Source organism: Petaurus breviceps, unplaced genomic scaffold (genome assembly GCF_028583685.1).
Source record: "Petaurus breviceps papuanus isolate PSGF00001 unplaced genomic scaffold, PetGlider_PUasm1.0 41, whole genome shotgun sequence".
Taxonomy (NCBI): Eukaryota; Metazoa; Chordata; class Mammalia; order Diprotodontia; family Petauridae; genus Petaurus; species Petaurus breviceps.
Genome location: NW_027186320.1, coordinates 3,050,250 through 3,062,155, shown reverse-complemented (window position 1 = coordinate 3,062,155; position 11,906 = coordinate 3,050,250). Strand labels below are relative to the sequence as shown.

General features: G+C 34.7%; 1 pseudogene; it reads left to right on the top strand.

Moving 5' to 3' along the window:
• The first annotated feature begins 9,795 nt into the window (after nucleotides 1–9,795).
• On the top strand, nucleotides 9,796–10,590 carry LOC138171045 (vacuolar-sorting protein SNF8 pseudogene; annotated as a pseudogene).
• The last annotated feature ends 1,316 nt before the right edge of the window (nucleotides 10,591–11,906 follow it).

Sequence of the window (11,906 nt, the reverse complement as noted above, 5' to 3'; positions counted from 1 at the left end):
CAAAGAGATATTAAAAGGGATACATAATGGATTGTACAAAAACCTTAAAGAATTTTGCTAATTTTAAAATCTAAGTACACCTAAAGGTATTTCTCAAGGGCAAGGCCAGAGAATTCAGTGCTGATTTCTGCCTTTTTCATTTTTTTTCTCTATTACTTATTTCAGTGTTGTCCACTCAAATGGAAACATGGGCTACTAGACCAAACATAAAGAACTCGGGAATCCACATATTGACTTGGAAAACAGCACTTTAATGGTGTATTTGACTTATTATATTTCATTTCTTTTGTCAAATATTTCCCAATTGCATTTTAATGTGATTTGGGCCATGCTTTATTGTATTGTGAGCTACATGTGGTGAAACTTTAAGTATGACACCTCTGCCTTAGAAGAATGAATTTATGCTATTTTCATTAAATTTATCTATAACAACTGAGACAAAATGCAAATATGCCTATTGAAAGCACAGAAATGCAGAAGGATCATAATAAATTGCAAAGATGAATAGAAACTAATTTGATAATCATTTTTTTTCATATTTACATTATTGATTTTGGTACTCCTTCCACCAGAGCTAATATGATATTCTAAACTTTCAAATCCTGAGGAATGATTTTTCTTCTTCTTTTAAATAATTTCTCCATAAAGAATTTGCCCAACATTTTCTTTAGTTGTTATTTGATGTTTTTTTTTTTTCCTTTTGGAGAGCAATTGGGTTTAAGTAACTTGCCCAAGGTTACATGGCTAGTTTTTTTGTGTGTGGACGTTAAGTGTCTGAGGGCAGAACCAAACTCAGGTCCTAGTGATTCCGGGCCCAACGCTTTACTCACTGCACCACCTAGTTGCCCCTTGATGTATTTTTTTTTTATTTATTATTTATTTTTTATTAAGCAATCAGGGTTAAGTAACTTGCTCAAGGTTACACGGCCAGTTATTTATGGACATGGTGCTGAGTGTCTGAGCCCAGGATTCGATCTCCAGGTCGTCCCAACACTGGAGCCGGTGCTCTTACTCGCTGTGCTACCTGGATGCCCACCTTGATGTATTTTTTAACAAAAATAATTCATTGATGCTGGCCAGGAAAAAAGTAGATTATGATGAACTTTTATCCCTCAGTTAAATAGTACTTCCCCAGATCCTTTTGTTTTAAAATCAATTTCCCTAAGTGGTGCTTATTTGGTTTTAGTACCACTTTTTTTTTTTTTTATAAAAGGAAGTATTTGCAATTTTTTTAGTTAACCCATACTCAACATATATCAAACTATTGACCTTTAGGTGACACACTATTATTATTCTAAACTTTTTCTTTCATTTTTGTATTGTTACACAGAAAATGTTAGAATTAATGATGGACTTCTGTCTGGGGGAAAGGGGGGAAACAAATATCTTGTCTTTAGAGTCGAACAAATAACAAAGAAAAAGTAGCTGCACAAGTACAGGTAAAGGATTGTCAACTCAGAAAATAAATGACCACATTTTCATAGAGGTTCTATAACTGCTATTAGCTCTAAAAATACCAAATAGCTCACACAGGCTATCATATTCACAATTAACTCTAAAAAATAAATAAATAAATAAATGAAACCAAATTACTAATATTGACCATAAGCAAAAAGCTTTCTTTATTCCATCAAGCAAAAGAAACTTTATATATGTGCCAGGGCTTCTTCTGATATTAAGAAGAGTAGTGGGCAAATCTCAATATATATACCAATGGCTATGGCAATGACCTGTAGCCCTGACAAAGAATGACAACAATAATAATGACACAAGTTTGATTCACAACAGGACTTTGTTACCAGAACATGGTTTCTGCAGGTACTTGTCTGAACTCATTAATCTTCTGGGGCTAATATGAAACAGTTCTGGGATTATCTATGATTAATTCATCCAGAGCATGAGCACAAATCATTGTTGTTACACCAAGCTCAGGGAATACCTTGCTTGCTGGGCCTTTGCTCTGGAAAACAGGGTGATTCCTAACAGTAAAAAGAGTGATGTGATCTTAAAATAGGGGTCCTGACACAAAGGTGATTTAAAAAAAAATAGGTTTCTCTGCTCATTACAGGTTAACAATTTAATATGTTAATTTTATTTTTATATTATGTTGATTGTAAGTTTCTTATGCAAGGTTCTTTCTGAGATAATAATTCTGCCTAATCGTGTTCTAGTCAGGCTACATATGCATTCTTTGTAACTCTAGTAACCATATTTAAGACAAATTATTAACAAGTATGTCTAGAGGAGGAAGACACAAAAAATGTCAAATACTATATGAAAATGAAGAAGGAATCAAGAATTTTTCACCTTAAGAAGACCACGACTTAGAAGGAAAATAATTGCTTTCTTCTGACATTTGAAAGGTTGGTATGAAAATTACAAAGTAGGCTTAGTCTTCTTGGTTTCAGAGGGTAGAATGGAGATCAATGAATGATGCTTACAAGAGAGGACATTTCACAAGAAAAGAAAAATATTCTCCAAATGTTTAGGCTGTCTAAAAATGAATGAGATATCTCAAAATATATTGAAAACTTTGCCACTTGTAAATATGCATATATGTATTTTTATAGTTATACATACACACATATACAGATAGATAATTTCATAGATATTTCTGGAAATCTATGTATCCATATTTAGGGAAATGAATATATTTATTTACTTAGGGGACTGAGAATAGAATATACATATATATCTATATATATATACACACACACACACATATATATGTGTGTTTGTGTGTGTGTGTGTAGGTATGCATGTGTATATGTGAGTGTAGGTAGGTATATATATGTATAGGTATGTATGTGTGTATGCACACACATATAAACATAAACAAATTGACACAGGATATCAAGTACAAATACATATATTTGTATGTAAACATGTACACAAACAAATGAATCAGTGATCACTTATATCTACAAATGAGTGTGAATATTACATATACGGAGAGAGAAAGAGAGGAAAAACTTACAGGTCCTTGGAAATATCTATGAAAAAAGTTATACAAAACCTCTGAAGCTTAAAACAGGATGTGCTCCACCCTAGAAGCAAAGCCCTACTTTAACAAAAAGTTAAAAGTGATGTAATAGACTTTGGAAATAAGCAAACAATGGGGAAAAACTGACTAGAAACAGTTACTATGATCACAGGGAAGATCAAAAGACCCACTCAAAAGAAAATAAAAACTCCTAAACCCCAAATCTCCAAGAAAAATATTAATAGGTCTGAGTTTGTGGAACAGCTAAAAAATGAATTTGAAAATCAGATGAAAGAGGTAGAGGAAAAAATGGAAATAGAAATGAGAGTGATGCAAGAAAATCATGAAAAACTAGTGAACAACTTGGTAAAGGAGAAATGCACAAGAAAAAAAAAACAACTGAAAAAATAACATCTTAAAAAGAGACTAGTCCAAAAGGTAAAAGAGGTTCAAAAGTCAGTGGGGAGGGGGTGTGGAGGAAAGATGGCAGTGTAGAAGCAGGAAAACCCTTTATGTCCCTTTCATAACTTTCTCAAATACCTATAAAAAACTGTAAACAAACTTTAGGGCTACAGAACCCACAAAGAGAAAGAGAGAAACACACATCCCACTGAAGACAGCCTGGCAGGCCAGCAGGAAGTGTCCATCTCGGCAGCCATAGAGCAGAGCTTAGCACCATGTGTGTCCCATGGTTTTAGCCTGAGGGCAGCCACAACCAGCCCTTGCTGGAGGGACTTTAGGAGAGTGGATCACCAGCAGTTATGGTGGTTTTCAGAATTTTAAATGCATAAGTGCCAAAGACAAAGTGAGAGGTCAGTGGACTTGGAGAACAGGGGGTCTGGAAGATCAGTTTGAGCACTGCCTCTAGAGGGAGAAACACCTGAGAGTTGGCAACCCCCACTGCATGGCTGCTTCAGAGCTCTTGGCCTTCAGATTGCAGGGGGACCAAGCAACCAGTCTGAGGGGTAAACATTCTTGCTTTAATCTACTTGGATATGGATAGCTGTCTAGGGTAGATGTCTGAAAGTATACAACCTGTGTGCCAGAGCCAGTGGAGGCTTCTGAGAAGGCACTCAAATAATAGCTCTAGCAGCTGAGAAAACCCCAGTGATTTGGGAAAAAGGTCTCCTCTCTGGAAGCAGAGGTCTACTGTGGCAAAAAGCTCAAAAACCAAGTCATTTAGTGGCAACATCAACAAGCTGAGTAAGCAAAGCAAGCACAGCAATCTGACTTTGAGCTCCTTTTTGGGGCGTCAAAAAGGATCAAAGCATGGAATAGAAGGAAGACAGCAAAGCCAGAACTCCTGCACTAATAGCTTCCAAGAAAAATATTAATTGGTTACAGGCCACAGAGGAGCTTAAGAAGGATTTTGAAAACCAAATAAGGGAAGTGGAAGGAAAAATTGGGAAGAGAAATGAGAAAGATGTAAGAAAATCATGAAAAGAGAGACAACAATCTGACTGAAGAAAATAACACCTTAAAAATAGACTAAATCAAATGCAAAAGAGTCTCAAAAAGACTATGAGGAAAAGAGTGCCTTAAAAAGCCTAATTTGCCAGACGAAAAAAGAATCTCAAAATCATACTGAAGAGAATAATTCCTTCAGAATTAGAATGGAGCAAATGGAAGCTAGTGACTTCATGAGAAATCAAGATACTATAAAACAGACCCCAAAAATGAAATAAATAAATAAAAAGTAATGTGATATATCTCATTGGAAAAAGATTGACCTTGAAAATAGGTCCAGGAAAAAAAAATTAAAATTGGTGCACTACCTGAAAGCCAAGATGAAAAAAAAAGAACCTAGAAATCATCCTTCAAGAAATTCTCAAGGAAAATTCCCCCGATGTTTTAGAACCATTGTGCAAAATTGAGGTTGAAAAACTCCACTGATCACCTCTTTAAAAAAGATCCCAAAAAGAAAATTCTTAAGAGTAGTATAGTCAGGTTACATAATTCCCAGATCAAGGAGAAAATATTACAAGCAGCCAAGGAAAAACAATTTGATATTGTGGAAACACAATCAGGGCAACACAGGATCTAGCAGCTACTACATTGAGAGATAGCAGGGTGTGGAATATGATATTTACAGAGGTCAAAGGAGCTGGGATTAAAACTAAGAATCACTTACCCAACAAAACTGAGTATCATATTTCAGGGGAAAATATGTTTATTCAATGAGACAGAGAACTTTCAAGCATGCTTTATTAAAAAACAGAACTGAATAGAAAATTGGACATTCAGAAACAAGAAGCAAGAGAAGCATGAGAAGGTAAACAGGGAAAAGAAATCATAAATAACTTATCAAAGTTGAACTATTTACATTTATACATAGAAAAACAATAATTGTAGCTTATGAAACTTTTCTTGGAATGAGAAGACTTGAAGGGAATATAAATGTGTGTGTGTATATATATGTATATATGCATATATATACATATTTGTATGTATACATATTTGTATACATACATATATATCTATATAGTAGGGTATATGGGCATGTGAATTCATATGTGTGTGTATATATGTGTAGAGGGTCAAAGTAGAGAAAAGGCCAAGTGGGGGTCAGGATAAGACATTTGGAAATATAGTCAGTCTTTCTCAATATATCCACTAAGCAAATGTATTGTGTAGCTACACATGTACAACCTATATTGAATTGCTTATCTTCCCAGTAAGGGTGAGTGAAGAGGGATGAAGGGAAAGAATCTGGAATTCATTTTTAAAATCTAGTTTTTAAAATATATATATATATATATAGATATATATATTAATATTTTTCATGCAACTGGGAAATAAGATATATTGACACTAGGGTATAGAGTATCTCTGGAAATTTGGAGGGGGATTGGGGGATGATATAGGATTAAGCAGATTGGTTGAGGGGCTATACAGTGAGATCACTGTTTTGGGGTGGTGAGTAGGGGAAAGACAGGGAAAAAATGTAATTCAAAACCTTGTGGAAATGAATGATGTAAACTAAATTAAACATAAAATTAAAGAAAATAAATGAGTTTTAAAAATAAATAAAATTAAAAAGGCAATTGAGAGAAGAATATCTTAAAAAGCTGATTTGGTCAAATGGAAAAAGAGGTCCAAAGGCTCACTGAAGAAATAATTCCATAAAAATTAGAATAGAACAAATGGAAGCTAATGACTTCATGGGAAATCAAGAAACAATAAACTCATTCTGAGCTTTCTGAACAAATTTCTTACAGAAACATACCTCTGTTCATTTTTGATTAGATGCCTTTATTTTTACCATTTCATATCTATTTCAATTTTTATCTATTAGATGTCGCTATTGACAATCTATCACATATGTTCATTCATTCATTCATTCATCTTTCTTTCTAATCTATTAATATAGCTATGTTTGTATGTATGTATGTATCTATCTGGCTAGCCACCAGTGTCAATGATCTTCCTGTTCATCAACTTTAATTTCTTTAGATATCATTCTCTTTTCTTCCTCCCAAGTAATATTTCTATTTTCATTATTTTTGTTATTGTTGACTCCAGTTTTGAGATTGTCCAGTCTTTTGGAGGATCAGAAGAATTATATAATTTTAGTCCATAGAATTCTATCCATTCTCAGATTGATTATATGATAAAATGATAGTAAATTTGTAAAAATAGTCTTCTGTTTTTTTCATGTGACTCTGCAGTGATTCTCATACTACAGTGTTATTTTTTTTCAGAAATGAATAATTAGATGAAATTGTTCTTTCCCTGAAAGTTTTTCCTTATTCTTACTTCAGATCATCCCTACATTAGCAACCATGAATGCTAGTAAGACAGAATCTGGTTCCAAATAGTACTTTCATATTTCAGCTTCTTTTACCCTTTGTGAGATGGAATTACCATTTAGACAAAAATTTGTCATCTGTTCTACTTTACCAAAGAAGAATATAGTTCTTATGTCAAAATAATTTCTGGCACTCTTAACTAGTTAATAAGCACTTCCTATATACCAAGAACTACAAAAAGGGTTGTAATTACAAGAAAAGGCTATAAATAATCATTTCTTGAGGAATTTAAAATCAAGTTGGGGATGACAACATGCACAAAAATGTTATATACAAAAATAGGAAATAATGAATAGAGAGGAAAAGTCTAGGATTAAAATGGATTGGGAAATATTTTTAATAGAAAGTAGGAGTTTAGTTTGGACTTGAAAGTTGTTACGGTAGGAAGGCAAGGAGGTACAAATGAAGAAAAAAAAAATTTCCATGAGTAAGGAAAATCCAGCAAAAAATATCCAGACTAAAGAGGTGCAATATCTTGTTCCAGGGAGAGTAAGGGCATCAATATCTTCAGACCAAAATATACATGAGGGGTATGGAAAGCCTGAAGACTACAAAAATTGTCTACGAAAGTTGTGAAAAGTTTTGAAGGTCATAGAGAGTCTTTTAAATTTTAATATTGGGACTCATATGGAGTTACTTCAGTTCATTGAACAATGGGTGACATATTCTGATCTGCACTTTATAAAAAATTACCTAGGAGGGTGAATGTATTGATGGACCAAAGTGGAGAGACTTATGGAAAGTACACCCTCAAAAATATATGCCACTATTGGGTGTGGGTGCTGAAAGCTTATATCAGGGTGGTGATGAAAAATACAAGATAGAAAAGGAATACACAAGAGATGCCAACAAAGTAAAATTAGTCAGCCTTACAATGAATTTGGTATGAAGGTTGAGTGTAAGAAGAATTGAATGGCACCTAAGTTGTAAGCCTGGGAGACTATGAAGATGATATTGATTTATAATGTAAGGTGAAAAATTGGAAGCATGAAGTAAATGATATTTAAAAAAATACATTTAGTTTTGCTTATACTGAGAATAAGAAATGCATAGGTCAGGGGATGGAGCCAAGGTGACAGAGAGACACCAGGAAGATGCCTGACCTCTCCCAGTTTCCCTTAAACAATGTTAAAGCAAGCCTCTAACAGATGCTGGAGAGACAGAATCTTAAAAAAAAAGTTAGAATAAAATAATATTCCAGCTTAAGATAACTTGGAGGTACTGCAGAAAAGGTGTCTCACTTGGGGAGAAAGGAAAAACAGTCAAGTTCAGTGTGGCACAGCACTGTGCAACCCAATGCAGATAATGTCTGGGTAAGCCAGTGGATTTTTCTTAGTCACAGCACAGAACAAAAACTGAAAATTGAGTGAAGAAGAACAGGCCAGCTATGAGACTTCTAACCTCAGAACAGCAGGCAAATTGCCAGGCTGGAAATCATACAACAACTGGCCTGACAAGGCCAGGATACATCAGTGTAGGGATAACCCAGGCTGCTACCACCTGAGGCTCCAGAGCACAAAGCCAGTGACCAGGTCCCTGTTTCCAGTAAAAGAATTTTGGGACAATGCACCCTGTACCTCTGGAGCAGAATTCAGCTTTAAAAGTCATGAAATACCCCCCCCCCAAAAAAAAACAAGCAAAAATAACACTGATCATAGAAAGGTTATATTATGAGGATAGGAAAGATCAAAACACAACTGGCAAAGAGGACAACTTTGGGGAATGCCTACATTTGAAACCTCAAAGGAGAATATGAATCATACTCAAGGCCAAAAAGCCTTCCTAAGGACCTCAAATAAGACAGGTAGAAGAAAAACTAGGAAACTAAATGGGAGGTATACAAGGGAGAGTCAAAAGGTTGGAAAAGGGAGGAAAAAAATAACTGAAGGAAGCAATAAAATAGAAAAAAACATTGATTGGTTACATTTTTTAAAAAATAAAGAAAAAAATAATAAATTGCCAGAATAAAAAAAAATGAAAAGGGTGAATTCACCAACAATGAAGAGGAAATCAAAGAAATAATTAGGAGCCCTTTTGCCCAACAGTGTGATAAAAAATCTGACAATCTAAGTCAAGTGCATGAGTATTATATGTGTGTGTTTGTGTTAATAGGAGAGGAAATAAAATATATAAATAACTTCATTTTAGAAAATGAAATTGAACAAGCCAACAATGAACTTTAAAAGAAAAAAAAATCTCCAGTAGAGATGAATTTACAAGTGAATCCTACCAATCATCTACAGAAAAATTAAGTCCAATACTATATAAACTATTTAGAAAAATAGATGGAGGGGTTTTGCTATTCCTTTAATGGCACAAATAAATTGATTATATCTAAACAAGGAGAAGTCAAAACAGAATAAGAAAATTCTAGATCAACTTCCTTGATGAATATAGATGTAAAATGTAGAATTAAAATATTTGCATAAATTATAGCAAGTTATCATGAGGATAATACACAATAATCAGGTGGGATTTATACCAGGAATGCAGCACTAGTTCCATATTAGGAAAACTATAAGCATAATTGACAATATCAACAACAAAAATAACAGAAATCATATGATTATCCCAATAGTTAAAGTTTTATTTGACATTGTTGGACTCATTTATATATTAAAAAAAAAAAACACTGGAGAGCACGGGAATAAATGGAGTTTTCCTGAAAATGATAAACACTATCTAGGTAAACCCAGCAGCAAGCAATATCTGTAATGGAAATAAGTTTGAAACCTTCCCAATAAGATTACAGGTGAAACAGGAATATCGATTATCTCCACTATTATTCAATATAGCTTCAGCAATGAGAATGAAAGAAAACTGAAGGAATTATAATAGGAAATGAAGAAACAAAATTATTACTCTTACATTATAGATGGTGTAATGGTATACTTAAAGAATCCTAGAGAATTCACATAATATATTGAAATAATTAGAAATGTTAGAGCAACTCATGGTGGAGCCCCTGAACTGGGATTGCCGGGGGCCAGCTGGCAGGTGGGGATGCACCGTTGCGGGGTGGGTGCCAGCCCCATTGCCAAGAAGAAGCTGGCTGAGGCCAAATATAAAGAATGGGGTACTGTCCTGGTTGAGGACCAGCTGGCCCAGATGTCAAAGCAGCTGGACACATTCAAGACCAACTTGGAAGAATTTGCCAGTAAACACAAGCAAGAAATCCAGAAGAATCATCACTTTCCAGCTGAAGTTTCAAGACATGTGTGCCACTATTGGGGTTGACCCTTTGGCCTCTGGAAAATGATTTTGGTTGGATACTTTTATTGTGAGCTGGGTGTTCAAATTATTGAGGTATGCCTGGAACTGAAGCATCGGAATGGAGGTCTGATCACTCTGGAAGAGTTACACCAGCAGGAGTCGAAGGGAAGGGGTAAGTTTGCTCAGGATGTCAGCCAAGATGACCTCATCCAGACCATCAAAAACTGAAGGCCCTGGGCACTGGCTTCAGCATCATTCCTGTGGGAGGCACTTACCTGGTATAGTCAGTTCCATCTGAGCTCAACATGGATCATACTGTGATGCTACAGCTAGAAGAGAAAAATGGTTATGTGACAGTCAATGAGATCAAAGCAAGTCTCAAATGGGAGACACAGAGAGCTTGGCAAGTGCTGGAGCACCTACTGAAAGAGGGGCTGGCCTGACTTGACCTGCAGGCTCCAGGGGAAGCACACTATTGGCTACCAGCTTTCTTCACAGACTTATACTCAGAGGAAATCACAGCTGAGTAAGCCAGGGAGGCCCTCCCCTGATTCTAGAAAGAAGCAGACCAGTGGTTAGAATGGAGGAAGACGGGGCAATATCTACTAAGGGAGCTTGAACAATAGATATTTTTGTAAGAAAATAGAAAAAAAAATGATTAGAAATGTTAGCACAGTTGCACAATATAAAATAAATCCATGTAAATCATCAGTATTTCTATATATTTTCAACAATGCACAGCAGCAAGCAACATAAATAGTAATTACATTTAAAATAACTGCAGACAATGTGAATATTTGGGAGTCTACCTTCCAAGACAAAGTCAGGAACTAAAGAAAAACAAATAGAAAACACTTTGCTCCTGGAGATACTGAGCTAATATGGTAAAAATGACAATTGTACCAAAATTAATTTGTTTGATGACATATCAATCCAAGTAAAAAATTTCATAAAGCAAAAAGATAAATAAAAACAAAAATTCACATGGAAGAACAAAAAGACAAGAATATCAAGAGAATTAATGAAAAAAAATCAGAAGAAAGTGGCATAGCCATACCACATGTAAAACTGTATTAAAAAGTGGCAGGCATCAAAACTATTTAGTAATAGATAAAAACAAAATAGAGTGGTAAATCAGTAGAATAGATTAGATACAAAATATACAGTAGTCAATGAGCATGGTGACCTACTGTTTCATAAATCCAAAGACTCCACCTTCTAGGATAAGAACTAACTGAATTAAAAAACAAACAATCCAAACTTCTGGGAAAGCTGGAATACAGTATGGCAGAAACTAGACACAAACCAACATCTCACACTGTATACTAAGTTAAGGTCAAAATGGGTACATGATTTAACATAAAAGGTGAGTCTATAAAAAAAAATTAGGAGAAGAAGGAATAGATAACTTTATAATTTGTTAAAAAGGGAAGAATCTATGACTAAAAAGGAGATTGAGAATATTATACAAATGCAAAATGGATCATTTTGATTACGTTAGATTTTTTTGGTAGAAACAAAGCCAGTGTAACCAAAATTACAAGGAAAGCAGAAATCTGGGAAACAATTTTTGCTGTCTTTTTTTTTCTGATAAGGGCCTCATTTCTGAAATACATTGAGAACAGAGTTAAATTTATAAGAATAAAAGTCAATCCCCATTTGATAAATGTTCACAGAATACGAAAAGGCACTTTTCACATGAAGAAATTTAAGCTATTCAAGGTGAAATGAAAATAAAATGTTCCATATCACTACTAAAGAAATTCAAATTAGGGGCAGCTAGGTGGTACAGTGAGTAAAAGGCCTGCCCTGGAGTCAGGAGGACCTTAGTTTGATTCCAACCTCAGACACTTAACACACACACACACACACACACACACACACACACACACACACACACA